This window comes from Microcaecilia unicolor, chromosome 7 (assembly GCF_901765095.1).
Source record: "Microcaecilia unicolor chromosome 7, aMicUni1.1, whole genome shotgun sequence".
NCBI classification, from domain to species: domain Eukaryota; kingdom Metazoa; phylum Chordata; class Amphibia; order Gymnophiona; family Siphonopidae; genus Microcaecilia; species Microcaecilia unicolor.
The window spans coordinates 189,841,606-189,867,827 of NC_044037.1; the positions used below are offsets into that span (position 1 = coordinate 189,841,606).

Below are 26,222 nucleotides of genomic sequence, written 5' to 3' on the forward strand. Positions count from 1 at the left end.
TGCAAGTTCTTAATAATCAGTAGCAACTGTCATGAACAAAAAAATTATATGAGGACTTCAAAGCATAAGCAACCAGAAATAACACCCAAAATCAAAACTGTCTTGCATGAATCATGCTGACACAAGTCCAAAACATAGTACTTACTTACTGGAGAAATTTGTCTGCACACTGACGTCGGCAATATAATACAGTGTAGCTATTTAATTTTTAAAAAACCACTCACTGAAACGTCACAAGTGGCGTCAAGCCAGTCAGCTGTCAAGCTAATCAGCTGATGGCGCTGCAGTGAGGGAACTAATAAAGCGCAAAAGAGAAGAAGTGTGGTAAATCACAAAAATGCAGTCCAGTGAATGGTGGAATTTAATCCACCGGGTTCTAGAGTCCCTAATTTATAGATCCATCTTTGTTCCACTTGTGGTTTATAATTCTCTAATTATAAACCACACAACCCACTACTCTTGGCAATGTGCAACAAAACACACATAATGTTGTCTGCTGTGCCAAGTGTCCTTGATGCTTCTAACAACTGGGCCAACTGTAAACTCTCAAAACACAAACAACAAGAGTGGGCAACGGCTCTTCTCCTGATATGAGCCAGCCAAACTCACTTATAACTTGCTACTTGCATAACTTGCATAACAATACTCATGTAGCCCGAACATGTCAGTAATTTGTACTTGTATGGACCAGTCCATCTCCACTGAGGCCATTAACTTGTGAACGATGCTCAGTGTAGGCTCTTCTTTCCTTGATAGAGCTCCCTCTTGTTCTCAGCCCTCACGCTCTTTGGCTAGCATTCGGTCTACATATTTAGTTGCTTCCTCTACTTTCTCAAAGTAGACTGCTTGGCCATTTTCCAGCAGTTTGAGCTTAGCTGGGTATAGGAGGCTGAATCTGTACTTAAGCCCAAAAAGTTTGGTGCACAGTGGTGCAAAGCCCTTTCTCGCTGTGGACACTGCAGTGGAATAATCTTGAAAACAGAGGATTTTTTTGCTTTTATATTCCAGTTGCTTGCCTGCACGCAGTTCTTGTAAGATGAGCATTTTATGGGCATAGTTCAAGATCCTAAGGATCACCACTCGGGGCCTTCCTGTATCCTCTCTCCTCTGGCCAAGTCTGTGCGCTCTTTCCACCCGTAATGCTGTTGCCAATTCCTCGTTGCTAAGCGCCTCCGGCAGCCATTTTTCCAGGAATACACAAAGATTCCGCTCAGGCAGGGTTTCAGGCAGCCCCACAAGGCGCAGATTGTTCCGTCTCGAACAATTTTCAAGATCGTCGAGCTTTGCCTCCACCTCTGCAAGGCGCGCCTGCATTCTCGATTGCTCCTCTGAGACCTTTTGGATATCCTCCTCCGCCATCCCAACTCTACGCTGCACTTCTTGAAGTTCAGTAAACAGTTGCGTGTGCCTCTCAGTCAGCCCTTCTAGTTTGTCCAATATAAGTTGCAGTTTGTTGCCCACCGCTTGTTCCACCGCTGCCCTCACCTCTTCCGTGATTTCTGCAGCCCACGATGTGCCTGGCGACGGCGATGCTGGCGCGGCCCTGTCCGCCATTTTGTTCTCCGCGGCGCGGGCTTTTTCTTTTGGATCTTTTCGAGCTGCTTTCGCAGCCATCCGCGTCGCCTCAGCCGCCACCAACAGCCAATTTATGTGTGAAATGCCTTTGCTGGTGTTTGCTTCGATTTTTGGGTGGGTGTTCGATTCGAGCGCCGATTTAAATATGCGTCCCGGAGCAGTTCTGTCTCACGTCTTCACCGCTCCATGCCTCCACCGGAAGTCGTCGCTGCAAGTTCTTAATAATCAGTAGCAACTGTCATGAACAAAAAAATTATATGAGGACTTCAAAGCATAAGCAACCAGAAATAACACCCAAAATCAAAACTGTCTTGCATGAATCATGCTGACACAAAGTCCAAAACATAGTACTTACTTACTGGAGAAATTTGTCTGCACACTGACGTCGGCAATATAATACAGTGTAGCTATTTAATTTTTAAAAAAACACTCACTGAAACGTCACAAGTGGCGTCAAGCCAGTCAGCTGTCAAGCTAATCAGCTGATGGCGCTGCAGTGAGGGAACTAATAAAGCGCAAAAGAGAAGAAGTGTGGTAAATCACAAAAATGCAGTCCAGTGAATGGTGGAATTTAATCCACCGGGTTCTAGAGTCCCTAATTTATAGATCCATCTTTGTTCCACTTGTGGTTTATAATTCTCTAATTATAAACCACACAACCCACTACTCTTGGCAATGTGCAACAAAACACACATAATGTAAAACATAAAAACGGACTAAAAAACTATAACAACAAAATATCCTCAGACATAAATATAAATCCTTCATATTACCATTGTTGGGTCTGCATCAATCAAAAATCATCATACATTAAGTTCAGTTGAATTTTCAACCTTTAGTGCCTTCAAAGCTTTGCAGACATGCCTGGAAGTAAGGCATTACAATAATCATAGTATGGAATAATTAGACTTTGAACAACCAGTTTGAAACTAGAAGAATATAAATAATTCTTTAACCATTTGATCAGTCTAAGGGCTTATTTTCTAAGCTATGCTAGAGGCGCGTTAGTGTTTTTAGCATGCACTAATTTTTAGCATGTGTTAAAAATGCTGATGCACCTTAGTAAACAGGGCCATTAATTTGTAATGATTACTACTTATATAATCTTCCACAAATGAGGTCACATAGATAGAGAAGAATCAAGTGTATCACCTAAATAATGGATTTCATTCACAATAGGAATCCTAGTACCATTGAGTAAGAAATGATCTGGGAAGTCAGAAGAGTAAAAGCCTGATAAAGCAAGAACCTGGTTCTTAGCCATATTCAATTGCAAACAATTCATTCTCATCAGTATATGGATTATTCTCAAACAAAATTTTAGAAATTCAGTGGCATCTTTCACAGTTTTTTCTGTAAGAAATAATTGAATATCACTAGCGTGAATCCTAAAATGGATTCCAAGACATGCCAATAATTTATAAAGAGGACATAAAAAATATTGAACAATAGATCAGAAAGAGCAGATTCTTGTGGAACTCCCAATGGAGCATTAACAGCAACAAATTTCTTCAGATTCAAAAAAAGACCCAAACCAATTGTTCCAGCAAAACCCATAGCCTTCAACCTATTCATTAAAATCTTATGCTTCACTGAATCAAAGGCAACTGAAATATCTAATGTCACAAAAAATACTGTGAAAAGTATTATTATTGGAGAAACAAGCCTTTTTTTATGGACTAGAAATTGTAGTATTAGGGCATGATATGAACAACATCATGAAATATTTGTTCCTGGATAGGGTGGTGGTTGCCTAGAATGTCTTCCTGGAATGCTTGGTAGAGGCGAGAACAATAACAGGCTTTAAAAAGCTGTGGAATAAATAAAGAGTATTCTTACTTTCAAAAAATGAAGAGATAGTGTAGGGATTCTCAGGGCACTCTAAGTCCCATCGGGTTTTCAGGATATCCACAATGAATATGCATGAGATAGATTTACATTCACTTCCTCCTTCATATGCAAATCTATCTCATGCATGTTCATTGTGGATATCCTGAAAACCCAATGGGACTTGGTGTGCCCCGAGGACTGGGTTGAGAAGCTCTGAGACAGTGAAAGTGTGAACTAGTGTCATTACAGGATATGGAGGGTATTCAGTGCAGTGCATGGAGCCACTGTTCCCTCAAAGCTGAGCCAGGAGTCCTCCTTCTACAGTCCTGCCGGGGGGAGGGGGTGCTGTTTCACTATAACATTTTCAATTGTGAGAGACAGACAAACTGCAGAACTGCAAGGAACGTGCCTGTCCCTAGCAACTGAAGGCAGCAATGCAGTTGGAAGTCTTCCGCTCAGCTTAGAGGGAACAGTATATGAAGCTACAGTTATAACCTTAATAGCAGTGGTGTGGCTGCATCAGGTGTTTAAGAAGGATGGTGCAACTTATAAGGAGTTACTGTAATTAAGACCCACACATTGATGAGAATAGGGAGACTGGATGTTTGGACAGTAGCCTCGCTGGTTTTGGTAGTAAAAGCTGGAGTGGAACTGGAGTCAGAGCTTGCTATGTAACTGTAAGTGTGTAGCTGTGTAAATCTGATCTCAGAAATGGGGCTGGGTCTTGAATATGCTAACAGGTCACTTGACTAGGACAGACTATAACCTGGAACCTAGTCTAGACCAGGGGTTCTCAACCCAGTCCTCAGGACACACCAAGCCAGCCAGGTTTTCAGGATACCCACAATGAATATATATGAAATAATTTGCATACAGTAGAGGTAGGGATTTATCTCATGCTTGTTCATTGTAGATATCTTGAAAACTAGATTGGCTTGTTGTCTCCCGAGGACTGGGTTGAAAACCCCTGGTCTAGACTGAAGTCAAGTAAGCATGTAGCGGGTCAGCCTGGAGCAGAGAAATATGGTAACAAGGATTCAGCATACAAGAGGTTTGAGAGCAAGTGGACTGATTAGCCAGTGGGTTGCTGCAAACAATATCCTATTTTGTAAAACTCTTTTTTAATTGTTTTATTTATAATTGAATTTCTTGTATTTTCAACAGAAGCAAATAAGTAAAAACATGCAAAGAAAGTCACATTATATAACAAGAAATACAACAAATAATATAAACCATTAGTTGTATGCAGAATGAGCAGAAAATAAAGAATATTGCAAACAGTCAGTCTTATTGAGCCCCCCCCCCCCCCCCCCCCAAGAATAAACATCTTTATTATAACCACTTAGATATGTAAAGCTTGCAAGAACTCATCTACCTCCCCATATGGTCTTGGAAAGTATACCTGTTATTCTTATATGCCATCAAATATTTTACAGGGAAATTTCAAAAACAAAATTGTGCCTACTGCTATCACATGAGATCTTAATTGGAAATAACTCTTCCTCTGAAGTTGGGTAGCTCTTAACATATTGAGGAATGCTTGTACTTTCTGCTCCCAAAAAAAGCTATTTTTTCCAAAAATAAGATTTCAAAACCATTAATTTATCAGATTCTGCAGCAAAAGAGACCAGCAAGGAGTCTCTTGTGTGAATCTCATCATGAAATGATTCAAGAAAGCTGAAAGTTCCAAACTGTCAGAGGATACCACTACGTCAAATGTACCTTCAATCTCATCCTGTTACAGAAGGTTAGAAAAAGATTAAGACAACACCAAAATGCCAATAGAGTCTTTGTTAGGAAAATTCAAATACTTCAAGCATATACTTTCTAAGCAATTCCAAGAAAGACAACCATTAAGTTTTGGCAAAATTTTAAAACACTCAGGGGTCCTTTTACAATGGTGTGCTAGCGTTTTTAGCGTGCGCTAAAAATAATCATGGGCTAAATGCTAGAGACACCCATGATTATTCCTATGGGTGTCTGTAGCGTTTAGTGCACGTTAATCATTAGCATGCACTAAAAACGCTAACACACCATTGTAAAAGACCCCCTCAAGTTCTTAACTCATGTACTGTGCTCCATAAACCCAGTCTAGTGGTGGAGAGCTTTGATGTAAACCAAACTGGTAGACTGTATGTAGTGAAGCTACCTGAGACTATATTAAACAGACAAGTCTCCATGTGTCTAAATCTTTTGTAGTGTTCTTCGAACTTGGCCACCGTGTTGTTGAAAACATAATCAATGGAGCCCCAAATCTGTATAGCAAAGTGTCAGTTTGAATCACAAATCACCATATATTTACAAGAAAAACCTCTTATTCAGCTGCAAATGAGGGATCCCCCTGAGTAGCTCCAGAACTGAAGAGGAAGGAGATCACCTTAGATATAGGAACTCGAAGCCTGCTGGGTGGATTATGTCAGGAGAATCACAGATGACACTAGAGGGGGATACAGCATCATGACCCACCTCCAGTTCAGATGAGAAAGACCCCAATCTTTGCTCAGTTGAAGGAGGTTGTGTGATCCTAACATTGGAGCTTATGAAGCCCTAGTGTCCTGGAGGTGTACAGTTACCTGCTTCTCCTGTGTACTAGATACTGGACTCTAAAACAGTGGAAGATGTATATCCATAGGCCCCTGAATTGACATAATTGGTTTGGATATAGATAACCACATCTTGATCTTCCTCTTCCCCATCTCTGCAAGTACTAATGCCCCCTCATTGTCTATGAATGGGTTCCAAAGAGACACATTCCCTTTCAGGTGAATACCTGTGGCTACATACTATTCACTGGGCTTTCTTTTAAACATTACCTTGCAAACGGATAGATTACATCATCAACTGTGGGATCCAAGCTGCTCTAGGTTACTGAGACTCATGGCTGGATCCAACAGATCATCCCAGTGGCATCAGTGGCTCTCTGTCTTTTTCTAAACACAGCATTACACTTTCTAGGATACAGGAGGCCACTGTTTTCTGCAACCAATAATCCCTTTTAAATAAGTCCCAGTCAGTCCCTGATATCTAGGTGGTAGCCTTGAGGGCTGTTTGATGCAGTTGGTTTACTGTGGCCTTTGCTTCCTACTACTACTGCTAATCATTTCTATAGCGCTACTAGACATACGCAGTGCTGTACACATTATATACAGATACTTTCTCTTTCCCTAGGGGGCTTATAATCTAAGTTTTTTGAACCTGGGGCAATGGAGGATTAAGTGACTTGCCCAGGGTCACAAGGAGCTACAGTGGGAATCAAACCCAGGTTACCAGGATCAAAACCCACTTCACTAACCATTAGGCTACTCCTCCTACCTGTTACTAATTAGTCTGCTGGTTAGGACTTTTGTCCTGAACTCTAAAGCTTACCCTGGTTCAGCCTGTTATCAGGTCTTGCCGTGATAGTGTTGGATTAAGGCTTGATTTTGTACAAATCATAGAGAAAGATAACAAGGCATAACATGATCTACCAGTGGGGTTGTTGAAGGCCAATAAGTAGTATAGGAAAATGGTTGACATAGAGCAGGGAGGAGTCTGTTGTTGGAATGGAAGAATCTGAACTGGGCAAACTGGATGGAACAATTCCATCTTTTTTTTTTCTTTGTTGTTTTCAGCAGTAGCACTGTCACCTGTGTACTTTGGGGATATGAAATGTCTGATATTTATTTTGGTTGTCCCTTAGATAGAAATTGGCAGCCTTGTTTCCCTGTAACATTTTGACCTCATCAGAGCACTGCCAAAGATTTAATAGGCAATGAAATATTTTGTATATGCTGCAGATAGAAAGGTTTCAAAACTGCCAGAGTGATTCAACAGGATCCACAAGGGATTATAATACACACGCATATACAAAAAAAACCCAATATCATGGGAGTGTTTGTCCAACAGCATTCCTGATATGAACTGAAGATTACACACCCATGTGTACATGTGCAGTTAGTTCCTCTTTACTTTGGAAGGCTCTAGTGCAGAACTGTGTTTTAGGTGATGCAATACACTCATAATTTTATTTCAGTAGGATAAACATCACTTTATACAAAAAAACTTAAAAATAAAATAGCTTTCTTAAACCATAATTAGGCTATCTCAGTTTGAACTGCAGTTTGTCATCAATTTAGGAAAAAACAAAAAGGATGACATTCTACCAAAAATAATGCCAACAATTTACAGGGGGGAGCAATGATGCAGATTAGTTTGTAAAGTTACCAGCATCTGTTTTTAGAAACTTTTTAGTAGTGTTATTATTAACAATCTTCTGTACCTTGAACTCATGAGCTGTTCCCTTCACCTGCCAGTGACTCGTCAGCCTTCTCCACAACCAGTCTTCAGCTGCCCTTCCACTAGAGAACGACATAGGGATGGGGATACATATTTAACCATGGGGACAGGGCAGGGACAGAGTCCGAGGGGATGGGGGACAGATCCCACAGGGCAGGGATGGGGACAGAGCCTGTGGAGACAGGGACAAACTTTGTCCCCATGTCATTCTCTAAAAGCTTGAGACTAGCCTTAAACAGGTTGTTCCAACTAGATGGAACAGCATCTATAAAATGCTAGTATCACTATATAAAAACTTAACACATCTTAGACAACTGACAACTGAATTCAGTTATAAAACTGCAGAAGCTGCTTTTGGATTTAAATGAAGCACTGTTAAATGACATAATTTGTGTCTTGTCTGTCTTTAATGTGGCAACAAGAGTCTTGTCTGCTGATCAGCTCCTACCATCTGCAACGTTCTTCCATCATGTGCCCAGTTGCTCAAGCATCTTACTGTTACTGCAGCAGATTCATCCATTGTTGCTGGCATCAAAGAGCATTTCCAACATTTAACTTACACTTATTTTCCTGTTCGTCTACTACACAGTGTTGGTTCTCTTCTATACCCACATCTGAGAGACAATCCAATTATCTTCCCAGGTGATGTAAAATCATGGGCAACTGAGTCTTTGAGAAGGTTGTGCTAAAACCAGATCCAAATGGAAGGCTTGAGTCCATCAACATCAACAACTTGGGATCCTCCAAAATTCACATTCCCAGAAAGTGTTGCATCTGTGTAAGAGCCCCCATTCCTCAGCTGGTCTGCAGTTGCCTTATGGTCAACCCCTCCCCCCCCCCCCGACAGTCTGCAGCCTCTTCCTCCCCCAATTAATCTACAGGAAGTGGCATTGAAAGGGAATGCATGACAGTGTCAGCCCCATTGGACTTTGGAGATTATTTGTCTGTTTTTGTGAAGCACTGGGACTTCATTAAAATGCTGCACTGGTACGTTAACTATCCACATAAGAGTTGGGTCAGGATGTCCTTCCCCCTTGCAATAGCAGTGTCAGGCAATATTAGTAGTTAGAAAGGCTTTGCATCAGAGATGGGGTGTTACCAAAGGAGCAAGTCCTTTTGTGTGCCCCTTCATGCTAATCATCAGGCAAAACTGTGGGCAACATTTCAGATTTAATGTGGGGTACATTGTGTGCATCATGTTGGAGAGTGGGTAATTCTGTAAGAGCCCTAGTAATGGTAATTCTGTTGTATGTTTCAGCACTGTCACCAGATAAATTTAATTGTTGGCACTGACCATTTCAGGAACTGAATATCACTGCTGAATGGGGATTGATTTCATTCCTCTCCTAACCTGGCCCATAAATATACAGCTAATATTTCTCCATGTAGCAGTTTAAATATATTTTTTGAAAATCTACAGATAAGGATCAGCATAAAACTCCCTTTGAATTTTGGTTCACTAGTTTTTGAAGGGTGTGTCGTGTTTGGCTGTTTGTTTGTTTGTGTGTATGTTTGTGTGTTTTTATATGTGTTGAGGAGAGGTGAGGGCTTTTGAGTGGGTACTGGAGTGAGGCTGCTATAGCATAGGGAAATGATGAAGTGGAAGAGTTTTAGGGCATGGACTTCCTGCCTGAGGTGGAGTCAGATTCTGATACTGATGAGAAAGTTAAAAAGTTAAGCAAATGAGGCTTTCCTGTTTAGTGACAGTACCTTAGAGAATATAAGCTGAAAAAAATCAATATGATTATGGGAGAAGGGCAATATGGGCTGGAGAACTTGTTTTTTAAATTGTTGAGTGGGTTACGGCCAATGTGAAACTACCTGAGCTGACGAGATAAAGCTAGTGGTCTACCAGGGCTACTAAGCTGTTCATAGCTTAATGTCAAATCAGCCCTTTGCATCAGCTTATCAGCTCATGCCTAGCAGTAGGGGCTTTTGTAGATTCCCTATAGGAGGCAGATAAGTTTGGAAAAGCTTAGGAAGAAGGTGTTTTTACTCATAGGACCAATGCTATGGAGTAGTCTGCTAGATTGTATTAGGGGTCTGCAGCATTACCAGGAAGTTAGAAGGCAGGCGACCTGGTTTTTGTTGTTTTGTTGTTGTTTTTTTAATGAAAAATTGATGCTTTGGTTTTGGCTAGGGGGCTTTGGGGTAGAGGGTTAGGAGGATTGTGAGGGATGGGTAAAGAAAGAATTATTTTTATTTATTTGTATTTGACTTTATATACTGTCTTACATATAAAATTACATATTGTAAAAATAGGCTAATCAGGAAATGCTTATTTTAGAGGTAATTTTTGATTGTTTATGACTGTATACGGATGTTTATCTGTGTGGGAGGAGGGGGATGATTTTATGAAGTTGTTTGGATACTTTTGTTTTTTTTCTGAATTGTGTGTGATTTTGCAGGAAGAGATTTGATGAATATGTAAATGTAAAATGAATGAATGATCATCCAGTTTGTATCCACTCCCCTACAACAATTCTCCAGCTGCTCTCGTCCATCCAATTTCCAGCTGTACTTTTCCTCAAGCCATTCTCTAGTTGCCCATCTCCCCCAAGCAGTCCTTGTCATCTTCCCTCTGCCAGCCACCAGCTGCCTTCCTCCCCCTACCACTTTAGCCACACTCCTCCCCCTTCCAGAGTCCAGCTACTCTCACTTTTCATTCTTCCATTGACCCCATTCACCACTCAGTCTCTAGCCATTCACCACTCCCCTCATCCCTGTCTCACTTTGATATGATATTCACCTCTGGTGTCACCTGTGGATCAGCTGTTCCTTTCTTAGTGGGTTTGAGTTGTGCTGTGTCTAAATACAGGCTGTTTTCATGAAGACTACAAGACTATGAGCATAGTGCTGCAATATAGCCACTATGGATCAAACTCACTGAGCTCTGTGCTGACCAGAAGACAAGAGCTGCTCTGGGGATGGTGTCAGCAGTTAGTAAGCATCAGAATAGCGGAAGGGAGTAGGAAGATTGGAAGTCATGTGGGAATAGGGACTGAGAGTGGTGTATACATTGGTGTGCTGGAGCTGGCTCGCAAGAGCTGGTTGCTACATTTTTTAAGATCTTGCAAGCCGGTTCTGCACAGCGAGCCGGCTCCAGTAAACGAGGTAAGCATGGCAGGAGGGCACCACAAGCCATGCTTACCTCACCTCCCACAGCCTACGTTTGCCTGCGCCCACCCTGCGCCATCCGGGGGGGGGGGGGGTTAAATCTTTTTTATTACCTCCATCGAAGTGGCCGCGTCATTGAAAGCCCTGCCCGTCTCCAGCCTTCCCTTCGTGAGTTCGTTCCCTCAGAGTCCCGCCTTCTGACATCATTTCTTCTTTCCGCAAGGGCGGGACTCTGAGGGAACGAACTCACAAAAAGAAGGCTAGAGATGGGCAGGGCTTTCAGTGACGTGGCCGCTTCAACGGAGGTAATAAAAGAGATTTAAACCCTGCATGGTGGCACAGTGGCAGGAAGAAAAAGGGGGATGTTGGGGGGGAGAAGAGGGCGGGCAGGTGGATATGAATGAGAGGGGAGGATGGGATAAAGGAGAATAGTTGGACATGGATGGGAGCAGGAGGGGAGGGCAGGGGAGAGAGGAGAATCGCTGGGTATGGATGGATGGAGGGGGTAGGGGAGAGAAGAGAATTGCTGGGTATGGATGGATAGAGGGGGGCATGGGAGAGAAGAGGATTGCTGGGGATGGATGGATGAAGGGGACAGGGGAGAGAAGAGAATTGCTGGGGATGGATGGATGGAGGGGGACAGGGGAGAGAAGAGAATTGCTGGGGATGGATGGATGAAGGGGGGCAGGGGAGAGAAGAGAATTGCTGAGTATGGATGGAGGGCAGAGGAGAGAAGAGAATTGCTGAGTATGGATGGAGGGGAGAGAAGAGAATTGCTGAGTATGGATGGAGGGGAGAGGAGAGTTGCTGGTCATGGGTGGATGGAGGGGAGGGGAGAGTACAGTTGCTGGACCTGGGTGGATGGAGGGAAGGGGAGAGGAGAGTTGCTGGACATAGATGGATGGAGGGGAGAGGAGAGTTGCTGGACATGGATGGATGGAGGAGAGGGCAGGGGAGAGGAGAGTTGCTGGGCATGGATGGAGGGGAGGGCAGGGAGAGAGGAGAATTGTTGGACATGGATGGAGGGAAGGGAAGACAGGAAGGAGATGCACATGGATGGAGGGGAGGGCAGGGAGAGAGGAGAATTGTTGGACATGGATGGAGGGAAGGGAAGACAGGAAGGAGATGCACATGGATGGAGGGGACAGAATAAATTCTGTACATGGATGGAGGGGAGGGAAGAGAGAGGAAGTGAGATGAATATGAATGGATGGGAGAGAGGAGAAATGCTGGACATGGATGGAGCAGAGGGAAGGGGGAGAGAAGAAATGCTGGACATGGATGGAGGGGAGGGAATAGAGAGGAAGGAGATGAGATGAGGGAAAGGTGTCACGTTCTCAAGGACCTTGGCATACTGTCAGGCTTCTTCCCCGGAAGCACTGGGTTCATGAGTCCTTGTGCCACTACCGTGGAGCGGCAGTGGCAGGCAAGATCACCTTCAAGATAGAGACGAGACAAGACTGGACCGGAACCCCGGACTGGAGTTCTACACAGGAATACACAGGACTGGAACGCACCGGACGGGTGCGCACTGGAGTGGAGCCCGCTGGACTGGAACACACTGGAGTGGACCCACTGGACTGGAACATACAGGAGTGAAGCCCGCTGGACTGGAACACACTGGAGCGGAACCCACTGGCCTGGAACCCACGGGACTGGAACCCACTGGACAGGAACACACTGGACCTAGGCTTCACCTACGCTTAGCCACCTTTCCCCGAGGGTTGAGCCCTCAGGTTCGGGCAGCCGGCAGGGCTTACAGGAAAAACCGGAACTGGAACTTGCAAGCAGGAACAGCAGGAATCAGGATCCAGAAGTGCCCCCAGGCACCTAGGCAAAAGCAAGGCAGACAGGCAGAGAATGTCCGGGTTCCGGCAGTAGGCAGGTTCAAAGCAATGGTCAGGTCAAGGAACAAGACTATGGCTGGAGCTTCAGTATCAAGGAGTACTGGCAACAGACTGAACAAGGGCTGAAGCTCCAGAAGCAAAAGAAAACACACACGGGAAAACCAGAAGGCTAAACACAAGAAGACTAGGAAACTGTACACAAGCTAACAATCAAAGCTGTGCCCAAGCTAACTAGTCATACACTGGAAACATACACAGAGAACTAGCAAAGCTGTACACAGGCTAACAAGCAAAGCTGTGCCCAAGCTAGCTAGTCCTACACTGGAAACATACACAGAGAACTAGCAAAGCTGTACACAGGCTAACAAGCAAAGCTGTGCCCAAGCTGGCTAGTCATACACTGGAAACATACACAGAGAACTAGCAAAGCTGTTCACAGGCTAACAAGCAAAGCTGTGCCCAAGCTAACAAGTCATACACTAGGAGCATACACTCAGCAAACACAGGAGATCAAGCAAAGCTGTACACAGGCTAACAAGCAAAGCTGTGCCCAAGCTAACAAGTCATACACTAGAAACATACACTAAGCAAACCCAGGAGATCTGGTAAAGCTGTACACAGGCTAACAAGCAAAGCTGTGCCCAAGCTAACAAGTCATACACTAGGAGCATACACTCAGCAAACACAGGAGATCAAGCAAAGCTGTACACAGGCTAACAAGCAAAGCTGTGCCCAAGCTAACAAGTCATACACTAGAAACATACCCAGAGCAATCTCAGAAGAACTAGTAAAGCTGTACACAGGCTAACAAGCAAAGCTGTGCCCAAGCTAACAAGTCATACACTAGAAACATACACAGAGCAATCTCAGACGAACTAGTAAAGCTGTACACAGGCTAACAAGCAAAGCTGTGCCCAAGCTAACAAGTCAAAGATAGAAACTCACACAGAGCAAACAATGTAGCAGTGTACAGAGCACTCTACATACCAGGGCCCTTAGACGAAATGCAAAGGCAAGGGCGGCAGTCTCTAAGTGATTAATAAAGCCCTTCAACACCAGAGGCACAGCTGCAGCAATCACCTTGCATCCAAACAGAGGCTTGACACTCAGAGAAGTCAGCCCACAGGAAGAACATGTATATGTATATGTGTATATATATATACATATGTATATGTGTATGTATGTATATGTATATATATATTATAGCATTTCTGCAATACTAATACTAATAATTTTTTTTTATAAAAAATTTTTTTTATAAAAAATGTTTTTATTAATTTTTTAATTCTACATGGAATTTATGTTTATCACACATTTAACGTTCTACACTTATTTTACTTTTGTTCTGCATGTTTGTTACATTACTATTGTTTGGTTTTATTTCATAGACTCCTGAAGAAGGCGTCTGTAGCGCCGAAACACGGCTGTGTTGAGTCGAGTGTATATTTAAATAAAGAGATTGTTCCTAATCTACGTCGCCTACTAGTGTTGTTCAAGAGCCTACTCCTCCTACTCCCCCTTTCCTCAGATTCTACTTTTTGTAGGAATTTGTGTACCTCCACCCTTGTGGTGGTTTGGCTTGCAGAACAAGCGGGAGCCATCTTGGATACTGGCATAGAGGAGTCGGCAGCCATCTTGGAAGAGGCATAGCCCACACAGGTGAGGTTCAGTAGGGCAATCAGCACACAGAGCCAGAGAGAAACTAAGACAGAGACAGACACAGAGACAAGCAGAAGCCAGCACAGCCACTGACTCCCAGAAACAGGGTAAGTATGAGGGTGGGCACGGCCACAGACGTGACAAAAGGAAAAGAGGAGAAAAACTGCTCATGGATGGAGAAAATAAGCAGATGCTGGATCCACTGGACAGTCAAGTCTGCAGAGGACCCAGCTTTTACTTACGGATGTAGGGCAAGAAATGAAGAAGAAAGGAGGAAAGTAAAGAAATAAATGGAAAGGAAGCCCTGGAAACAGAGTTAAGAGAACAGATAGCAGCAGAATCAGATACTGGGCCAGCATGATCAGAAAAACAAAGTCACCAGACAAAGGTAGAAAAAATCATTTTATTTTCGTTATAGTGTTTGGAATATGTCCACTTTGAGAATCAGGTGCTCAACATTAAAAGTTTATTTATTTATTTACTTATTTATGGCATTTTATCCCACATTAAACATGATTTAGGTTGCAACCTGGGATCATTTAATTTTTTTTCCTGGAAAGAGTAGTGCATTGCCCCCCCCCCCCCCCCCCCCCCCCCCCCCCCGCTCTCTCCTCTCTCCCCGGCTATAGCCAGCTCTGCAATTTTGAGGGGGGCACAGAGGTGGACGAGGGACGCAGAGGTGGACCGGGGAGAGAGCCTGTTAAACATTTATCAGCACACCACTGGGTGTGTACCACATACCCATGCCTTCCCCAATTTCAATTACGTAGACTCCAGCCTGTTGTATAGGGCAAAATACTTCAATTCTGTTACTCCTTTATTTTTGAATCTTCACTGGTTACCTGTTTCTTACCACATCTGGTTTAAAATCTTGTTACTTGCTTTCAAAACATTACATTCTGGTAGTCCTGCATATCTTTCTTCTTTAATTATCCCTTACACTCCGTCCCATTTACTTCCTTCACTAGATGCTAACCACTTGGCACTACCATCTCTTAATCAAGCTTGTTTTGAGTCAACTCGAAACTGCATTTTATTTTTTGGCCCCATCTCTTTGGAATAATCTACCCTCAGCTATTAAGGAGACCTTTCTCTTACTAAATTTAAAAAAACATCTTAAAGCATATTTCTTTCAATTAGCCTTTCCGTCCAGTCCTCATTGACCTTGTTCAGCTTGTTCATGTCAGATTTGCACACATTACAGCTAGCATTATTAACTGTTGGTGTTCCTTATCCTTTTCTGTATGAGTAATTGTTTTCTTTCCTATCAAATATGACATTCCTTTTCCTTGTTTGGATTTTATGTTCCAATTTATAGTGTTAACCGCTTTGACCTATTATGATGTAAAGGTGGTATATCAAGTTTTAAATAAACATATACATAAGGACCCCAGTGGCTCCCTTTACAATACTTTCTGTTCTGATTCTGTACCTGGGAGAATTGTACCCCTATTCTGAATTGCATAATGACACAGGTTCCCCCCACCCCCTCCCAGTATAGTATTCATATAAAACAGAAGATAGTATTGTAGCATAGAAATTGCATATGTAGAAATGGTGATACACCACTCACTGCAAGGTAATGTTAACAGTGAAATCCAGATTGACCTACATCTTGATAGAAAAGGTGATCACCACGGTAGAAATTGTGGCGGTCAGGGTACACAATGAGAATACTATAGTACATTCCAATGTATTAGAGGATTGAAATGACCACTGCATCCATCTACTACCTGTACTGAATGGTAGTCTACTTACAGTGCCACCTGTTGTCAAAGCTCCCTAATCATTTTTAACTGAAATGCATGTACAAGGCTGTTCCTCATGTGTACTTTACAATCCTTCAGACATGAACACAGAAAACAGTAATTCTTAGAGATGACCACTGTTTTATTTTATTTTTAGATAACCAATCTCCCTCTAATCTGTAGACTCTAGCAGCTCAAGATCAAGAAAATTAACCTAGCAGAACTGATTTGTCAGCAATGTAACCAATAATTAAGAACCCTAAATTGCATGCAGTGAAACCCCGCAAAACCTTCCTCATTTGATCTTTTCTGTGAGATTCCAGTTTCTCTCAACTCTCCACAACCTTACCCACTATTATAGATCGGTCGTCAATAGAAAGGGTTTTTTTTGTTTTTCTGAGCAGCTGTCTGCACACTGAAAAAGCACTTTAGGTGATACAAAGATTCAGCAAACTAGGGAAAGAACAAAATGGATGGTTTTTGCTTTTATAATTTCTTTATGTGGAATTTTTCAGTTCTAGAAGTTGCAAGAGATTATATACAAAAAGTATGCAGTTTCAAAATTGTGTGTACTTTAATTTTATTTTTTGTTCCATAAGAACTATTACTCCTATTTACTAAGCCGTGCGCTAATGCCGACACAGCCCATCCACGTTGAATGGGCTGTGTTGGCATTGCCATGTGGCAGCCGGTAACGTGGTTTAGTAAACAGGGGGGTATGTGAGGAAATCACAATAAAAATAATTTAGCATGCTGATCAGTAAAGGGGTGATTTTATAGCATGGTGCCTATTTTAAGTTATGTCCAATAAAAAAGGTCATAGTAATGCTTGAATGTTTTCACTTATATACACTGTCAGCTAGCACATTTGCTTATTTCCGATCTGAGGAAGAAGGGCAACCTTCGAAAGCTAATCAAGAAATGTATTAAGTTATGTCCAATAAAAAAGGTATCATCTTATTTTCTTTTCCATGTTTTATTTTGTTTGATTTCTATTGATAAGCTTATTTTATAAAGTAATATAATGCCTATATACTTTTATTAAATATGCACCCAGAACTAACCTCTGTAATGCTCGGATCTTTATACCTGCTCTGTAAAAGAGGTTCAGATCTTTGTACCTGCTCTGTAAAAGAGGTAATGTATGCATTTTATAAACACTCTGCTCAAACTACAGACCACATAACCTTAAATGGATAATGATCTGATGCAGGAGGTAATGGCGCTGGGGCCACATGATAACAGTGATCACAACATGATCAAATTTGATATAATCTCTGGAGTAAGTGCATACAGGAAATCCAGTACGTTAGTATTTAACTTTCAAAAAGTAGACTATGATAAAATAAGGAGAATGGTAAAAAATAAAATGGGACAGTTAGAATACATTATATATACTAAATGAAAAAAATATATAATAGACATTTCTGAGACCTGGTGGAAGGAGGATAAGCAGTGGGACACTGTCATACCAGGATACAATTATATTACAGTGATAGGGTTGATCGAATTGGTGGAGTGGTTGCATTGTATGTTAAGGAGGGCCTTGAATCAAATACACTAAAAATTCTACAGGACATGAAACACATCTTGGAATCCCTATGGATTGAAATTCCGTGTGTAAAGGGGAAAAGGATAGCGATAGGAGTATACTACCGTCTACCTGGCCAGGAAAAAGAGACAAATGTAGAAATATTATCTGAAATTAGGGAGGTTAACAAACTGGGGAACACGATAATAATGGGTGATTTCAATTACCCCAATATTGACTGGATAAATGTAACATCAGTTCATGCTAAAGAGGTGAAATTCCTTGATGGAAATAAGGACTGCTTTATGGAGCAGCTGGTTCAGGAGCCAACAAGAGGAGGAACAATTCTAGACCTAGTCCTTAGTGGAACGAATGATCTGGTGCAAGAAGTAATGGAGTTGGGGCCTAGTACACACAGGAAATCCAATATGTTAGCATTTAACTTTCAAAAAGGAGACTATACAGCTCATTTTCGAAAGAGAAGGGCACCCATCTTTCGACACAAATCGGGAAATGGGCGCCCTTCTCTCAGGGGCACCAGAATCGTCATAATCGAAAGCCAATTTTGGGCATCCCCAACTGCTTTCCGTCGCCGGGACAGCTGAAGTTCCCGGGGATGTTTCGGAAGGGTAGCGAAGGCGGGACACGGGCGTGCCGGGGCGTGGTTAAGAGATGGCCGGCTGCAGCCGATAATGGAAAAAATGGGCGTCCCCGGCGAGAATTTGGTCCGCTTTTTTTTGGTCCATTTTTTTTTTTAGGTCCAAGTCACGAAAAAGTGCCCGAACTGCCCAGATGACCACCGGAGGGAATCGGGGATCACCTCCCCTGACTCCCCCAGTGGTCACTAACCCCCTCCCACCCTCAAAAAATAACTTTAAGAACTTTTTTGCCAGCCTCTATGCCAGACTCAGATATCATACTCCGGTCCATGACAGCAGTATGCAGGTCCCTGGAGCAGGTTTAGTGGGTGCAGTATACCTCAGGCATGCGGACCCAGGCCCATCCCCCCCTACCTGTTACACTTGTGGTGGAAAATGGGAGCCCTTCAAATCCCACCAGAAACCCACTGTTTCCACATGTGGGTGCCCCCCTTCACCCCTTAGGGCTATTGTAGTGGTGTATAGTTGTGGGAAGTGGGTTTTGGGGGGGCTCAGCACCCAAGGTAAGGGAGCTATGCACCTGGGACCAATTTGCCATGTCCACTGTAGTGCCCCCTAGGGTGCCCGGTTGGTGCCCTGGCATTTGAGGGGCACCAGTGCACTATGAATCCTGGCTCATTCCACGACCAATTGCCTTGGTTTGGTTCATTTTTGAGATGGGCGTCATCGGTTTCCATTATGGGGGAAAACCGAGGGTACCCATCTCTAAATCCGGCGATCTTAGTAGGTCGAGATTTGGGCACCCCCAACCGTATTTTTGAAACGAAAGATGGACGCCCATCTCGTTTGAAAATACGTTTGGCCACGCCCCTTCACGCGCCGTCCTCAGAGATGGGCGCCCTTAGCGATGGGCGTCCCCGTTCGAAAATGCCCCTCTATGATAAAATGAGAAGAACAGTGAAAAAAAACTTAGAGAAACAACTGCAAAGGTCAAAAATTTACATCAGGCATGGATGCTGTTCAAAAATACCATCCTGGAAGCCAGGCCAAATATATTCCGTGTATTAAAAAAGGAGGAAGGAAGTCCAAACAACAGCCAACATGGTTAAAAAGTGAGGTGAAGGAAGCTATTAGAGCTAAAAGAAAATCCTTCAGAACATGGAAGAAGGATCCAACTGAAAATAATAGGAAACTACATAAAGAATGGCAAATCAAATGCAAAGTGATGATAAGGAAGGCAAAGAGAGACTTTGAAAAGAAGATTACGTTGGAGTGAAAAACGTATATTTGGTATATTAAAAGCAAGAAGCCGTCAAAAGAATCGGTTGGACCGCTAGATGACGTCAGAAGAAGGCGGAACACAGCGAAGGGAAGGCTAGAGACGTCGGGAGCGCCGCCTCCTTCCCTGACGCTGCGCTGCCGGAACCGCCACGGAGGTAAATTTAAAAAGAAGAAAAAAAAAAGGGATGTTGGGGGGAGAGAAGAGGGTGGGCAGTAAAGTTGAACAATGGGAGCGGGAGGGCAGGGGAGAAACGACAGCATGGATGCGAAGGGGGGGCATGGATGCGAAGGGGAGGGGGGAGAAGAGGGCGGGCCAGGCTGGGACATGGGAGAGAGAGGAGCATGGATGCGAGGGGGGTCATGGAAGGGAGAGAGGGGACTTGCTGGAAAAGGATGAATGGAGGCGGCAGGGGACAGAGGAGCATGGATGGGCATGGATTGGGAGGGCAGGGCTCAGGGAGAGAGGGGAATTGCTGGAAAGGGATGAATGGAGGGGGCAGGGGACAGAGGAGCATGGAACATCATCCTTGACGTCAGAAGAAGGCGGAACACAGCAAAGGGAAGGCTAGAGACGTCGGGAGCGCTGCCTCCTTCCCTGACGCTGCGCTGCCGGAATTGTTTTTTTTTTTTCCGCCCTCGACGTCATGACGTTTGACGCGAGGGCGGGGCAGAGACGGCTGGCTGGCTTCACACCACGAATCCACGAACCCTACAGGGAGTGTTTGAGTGGCTTCAGAACGTTGTCTTCAGAACGTTCACGGTGCGTTTTATTATATTAGATTAGATGTTGTGGCACATGGTGAAAATCGAGCGGTAGATCTGACTTGATGCGCATAGGTGATTACCGCACGGTTAACGCAAGAGACTTTACCGCTAAGTCAGTGGCTGGCGGTAAGGTCTCAGACCCAAAATGGACGTGCAGCAATATTTTTTTGCCGCACGTCCATTTTTGGCAAAAATTTTAAAAAGGTATTTTTGCAGGCGTGCTGAAAAATGGGTCTGCGTGTACTCAAAACCTGCGCCTACACTACCATATGCCATTTTTCAGTGCACCTTAGTAAAAGGACCGCTTAGCCTCCTTCACCATGGTCTAATACCTTCTCTGAAGCTGGAAATTCATCACCTGAGTAAGAGTGGTGTACCTGGATATGTTAAATACACTAAGCCATAGTTTTTCCCAAATAAACTCTCCGTCAGTAAAATCCAAGTCATGTTCCCATATTTTCTTTAACTCAGTTAATGACAGTTTGTTGGAAAATCATAAATAAGAGCGTAAGGTTGCATGTGTGAGACTCTGTAAAGACTGAGAATATTTAAAATTTGTCATATTTGGTCAAGACTTGAGAAAAATATTAAGTTCAAAGGAGGAGTGATACTAGCTTTGTTTAAGGAATATTTTCTCATCTAAACTGAAGTAAATGTAGAAACTGAAATTTCAGTCAGGACTTCTAAACGTTCTGATGGAAAGGGAATTTAAGTATTATTTAACATTGAATTCCATACAGAGAAGTGATTTTCAGAGGATTCACTTGTCTAATTTTTGGGATAATACCTGAATTCTGGTTCTTATACTTGAAAGTGATGTAAGGGGTTTAGAAGAGCATATTGCTGAAAGTTTTAAGAGGGATCTGTTTGTGAATCCTAGTTATTAATTCTGAAAAGAATTGAGCAGGACTGTTAAGCTAGTCTGCCAGCTCCTCTGATTTTGGCACAAAGACTGGGTTTAAGCTTCTGGATTTTGACTTCTCTGTTTAAAAACAGTAGTAGAAATAGAGATATTAATTTGAACTTTTTAGTTAAAACTTTCTGGATGCTTAATTTATGAACAGAGAACAGGGCTTAAAAGAGTTCTGTGAAATTAAAGAAGCTGACTTTTTTTTTAAATTGAGAGATTTTCTGACAAGTTTGGTCAGTTTAAAGTTTTGATTGCTGTGTGTGAGTGAAGCTGAAAGAGGAATAGTTGCATTCTGGAAGAGGCCATCCTAGCCAGAAGAAAATAGGAGGGAAATAAAAGTAAAGCACAGGCAAAGGAATTCTAGAAAGGGATTTAAGAATTATTGTTTATTTCCATTAGCCAACTGTTCTCATAGTGAAGGCAGTGGCGTAGCCACAGGTGGGCCTGGGTGGGCCAGGGCCCATCCACTTAGGGCTCAGGCCCACCCAACAGCAGCACATGTTTAGCGGTAGCTGGTGGAGATCCCAAGCTCTACCAGCTGAAGACTTCCCCCTGATGGTAATGAAAACGCTACTCTCCACAATACTGTCACTTGCGCATGTTCAGTTTTCAGCGCATGCCTGCTGCAGACTGCCAAGGTGGAAAGAAGCAGTTTCCTGCCAGCTGAGATGTCTTTTTGTGGTGGTGGGGGAGAACATTTGGTGCCAACCCACTTCTTGCCTAGGCCCACCCAAAATCTGTTGTCTGCCTACGCTCCTGAGTGAAGGTATCCTGACTTCTATAGGAACACAGAAACAGTACACATATTTGCAGATAGTTTCTGTAGTTTATTTCTTTAAAGATAGGTACAGGTTCTGATTTAGATTCGTGAGCATCTGGAAAAAGAAGAAGGGTTCCAATGTTAAATACAGGAAAGGAGAAGACAAGGAATTTAAAGAACGCTGGAAGCAGATAAGTGCCATCATCCACACTGCACATACATAACACTGAGGGCTGATCTGGAAAAGCACTTTAGCTACTTTCTGATTTACAAAAAAAAAAAGGGGGGGGGGAACTAAGTGAAATTGAAGGTCCTAAAGTGATAATTTACCTGAGAAGCATTGCCATTCAATACTAGATCCAGCCACACCTAGAGTAACAGAAAGCAAAAGAAGGAGAATTAGTCCTTTAAATTTAATAATATTGTAAGGAAATCAGAGCATAAAAAGAAGTGTTGGTGTAAGATACTTATGATGTTGGAGCAAAAGGTTTCCTGAGTAAAAGTTCTTAAAGAAGCTATAGTAACTGTAAGAAAGAAAGAACATACACATACACTATAAAAATTAAGCAGAATTGATTTAAAGAGATTAATACTTACACTAACTTTTCTGATGCTCTAACATATTTTGAAACTTAATGATGTTTTGAACAACTGCAAAGAGTTCAGGTAGTTAATTGAAACTTTAATCTTCATAACTTAAAGAATGAGTACTTAGGTGTCCTTTTACAAATACGTACTAAACATTAGAGGTGCCCATATATTTCTATGGGTGTCTCTAACATTTAGCGCATGCTAATCATTAGCTCAAACTAAAACCGCTAGCATTTCTTTGTAAAAGAATTCCTTAAAGAGTAAGAGTGCTTAAAGAATAAGTTAGCCCTTTACACACCTTTGAGATCTCTAAAAGTAGGCCCCAGGCTCTGGAATTTACTCCCAGAGGGGCTACGTATAACTTGAGACTACCTCTACGTCAGGAAGCAGGTGAAAGCCTGGCTCTTCTCTCACGCCTTTAATAATCGGGTGACTGACTATACTCCACTCTGCACATGGACTAGCTTGCTACATACACTGTAACTTAGACCAGTTCCTTATATCTTGTTTAACTGTACATAGAACTTACCTTGAGTTTAGTCACCATCTGTTTATCCCAACTGACTATGTACCACCCATTTTGTCCCCATCTGTATTTCTGCACTTGGCTTCTCGGCTACATGGTAAGCTGTATTGTAGAAAAGCATTAGGTGCTTCATTAGTGTTATTCTGACATTGTATTATATCTCTGTTATTTGAATTTCAGTGCTGTTAAATGTGTTGTTTGTTTGTTTGTTTGTTTTTTAAACTGTTATTAGGTTTTAATTTGCTGTTTTCAAGTTTACTTCATTTATTTTATTTATGTTTATATTTGGTCATTTTTACTATTGTTATGCTGTTAACTGCCTTGGGTGAATCTCTTCATAAAGGCAGTTAATAAAACCCAATAAATGAATGAATAAATATATGGTGGAGGCAGCATGTGGCTGTGCTGTAAGGCTAATAAGGGCTTGGCGCATAGGCCATATCTCTGAGAGCTCCTGTAATGCCAGTCCACTACCTAGTAGCATGTGGCGCAATTAGAGACATCGAAAATATTGGATAGAAGGAAGAGTAAATCACTCCTGTAAAGTACGAAAAGGAGCAACTCTCTCTGAGGACCAAAAGTAAGAAAGAAACCGAAGGCCATATTGTTGCCAAATACACCAACTAACCACTTTCTTATGTATCCTGATGTGGGGATTACACCAGCGTGGCATAGAAGATGAAACCCTATCCTCAGGATCAAATATAAGGGCCCACACCTGGAAAGCAGAGAATGTAGCTTGGATATCATGCAACGATACAGGGAATGGAGGGGACAAACAATCCATCACATATGTAAGTAAAAGAAGAGCAAGAGTTTCAATCAGTTTCCAGGAGGGAGGCAACCCGCCCCCCTGATGCCATGGCCCTGTTTTTTTTGTTTTTCAAAAGTTGGAAATTTCACTTTAGAAAACGGCTATTCATTGTGGACGTTGTCAGTTCAAAAATGTCCATCTCACAGCCATAATCGAACAGGAAATCTAGACGTTTTTCTTGGTTGATTACAGTTGTGAGATGGCCATTTTTTTGGACGTTATGAGCAGAACTTTTTTTTTTTTTTTTTTTGGACTTAAACTTTTTTTTAAGATGCCTCCACATTTATCAAAATAATATTGTGTCGTAATTAAACTTCAAAACTGAAAGTTCTTACTCGAAGATGCAAAATTTTAAAGTTTTTGGTACAGATTTTCCCCAGTAGTATAGTAACCCCCAAATTCTATATATAGTGCTCAAAGTTGTGCAAGCAGATTTGGCCCACGCCCAATTTGCGTACATAATTTAATTGAATAACAAGCCAGTTATCGCCCATAATTGGTGCCAATTGGCAACAATTTGGATTTACACGTGCATCTTGCCTTAAATTGATTTAAAAACTAAACAAGCCAATTTAAACCTAATTTGTTTATTAACAGGTAACCAGTGTAGGTCAGTCCTAAGCGGAGCATCGGGCATTTGTTCCTAGTGTTCCCTCACAGGCCTGCCGACTGCTGCGCCACTGGATGTCGCTGTGCAGCCTGAAACTGAGGAGTGTAATATTATCCCAGCCTATTCTGATGAGTGCAGTGGAGGTTTCTTTGGCACGTGCTCCTGCAAGCACCGTCTTTTCCACCAGGCCGCGTCGTGAGGCTGAGGCGCCAGCACTCCATGAAGAGTCCAGTTTGTGATGCCGGTGGTTTTGAATGCTGGCCATTCTGAAGCTGTGGCTGGAAGAGGAGGGGGTAGATTTATCCCCCCCCCCCCTTTTTTGTACCTTTGCTGAGTACGGCCTTTCTGATGAAGAGGCCTGAGGGACTCACAGACCCCTTCATGTCAGAAGACTCCAGTTCTCCCATTCCACTGCAGATTTTTCTTGGATTCTGCATGCAAGATGAAGGCCAAATATCAGGCAGTTAATGCCACCTTTCAAACATTTCTTTTTTTGATTTCAATAAGTTTTATTGGTTTTATATAACAAAATTACAAAGTGTAAATAGCCAGTGGTGACAACTTAACAAGTTATAACGTACTCAGCTAGGCAAGATACAGTAATGAAATTAACTCAAGAATAGCAAATATGATACAACAAAGGAAAATGGAATTACTAATTTTATCCACATCAGTCTTGATAATGTTCGAAAAGATAAGTGTATACATAAGAGTATAGCTATAGCACCCAACATCGTAATACTGCTAGTGTTGAGAAATATAAGTTTGTATTGGAGACCAAACTTTCTTAAAAGAGACGGTAGACCCACAGCTTTCGGCAGCTGCATGTTCATATTTGACAGTTAAACATACTTTATTCCACCATCTATCATATGATAACTGTGTAAAGTCTTTCTAGCTATGGCAAATCATCTTGACTGCTATGTGCAATAATTTGCGGAGTAATTTAGCTTCATATGGCTTCATAGAAGACCTCAGACCAAGCTCTCCCATTATAATGATAGTGTATGATAAAGTGTCTTTAATATCCAGAATATTGGAGATAATTTTCCTAATTTGAGACCAATATTCTTCCAGCAATAGGCAGAAGTAGAGGAGGTGGTCCAAAGTGCCTATAGAGGAGTTACACGACCAGCAACGATTTGATGAACTTTTGTCAATTTTAGATAGTTTATTCGGATTCCATAAAGCTCTATGAAGCACAAAGAAAGATGATTGAGTGTATGCTGCTGATTATAGGATTTGCATAGTGAAGACCAAACTTTTTTCCATTGATCAGGAGTTAATGAAGTATTATGTTCCTTATCCCATATGCTTTCTAAAGTGGACGGTGCAGTCTTGTAGCAGCTTATACCAGTTAGAAGCTATTTTCTTTCCATTGGAGATTCGATGACATAGATCCCAGCAGCTTGGTGTAGCATTTGTTAACTTGTCAAGATCAGTGCTAGTAGATATGCAATGTTTTAATTGCAGCCATTGAAAGTAGCATTGGTGGTTCAGTATATGTTGATTGTAATGTTGTAAACGGAATCCACTTACTTCGATCAAGAAGTTGACGTATGCACCAGATGCCTGCCTGCCTCTATCCATTTAGGCCATGAAACACATTTGTCATTAATCTTGGTTTGAATTATTCCATATGTGTGAGTTAATGGTCGAATAAAAAGGATACTGAACGCAAGAGTCCAAGGATTTGAAAGCTGTTTGGGAAGCAGCTAATATTGGATTATTGTCAGTTTTAGGCAAGTATGGCCAAGCTAATACATGCAAAGGCACTGATTTGT

At 42.3% G+C, this 26,222-nt stretch overlaps 1 protein-coding gene across 1 annotated transcript in view; it reads left to right on the forward strand.

The window, feature by feature from the left end:
- IKZF2 (IKAROS family zinc finger 2) overlaps window positions 1-26,222 on the forward strand; it is a 405,473-nt gene that overhangs the window by 304,714 nt on the left and 74,537 nt on the right. The gene's annotated exons all lie outside the window — the stretch shown is intronic.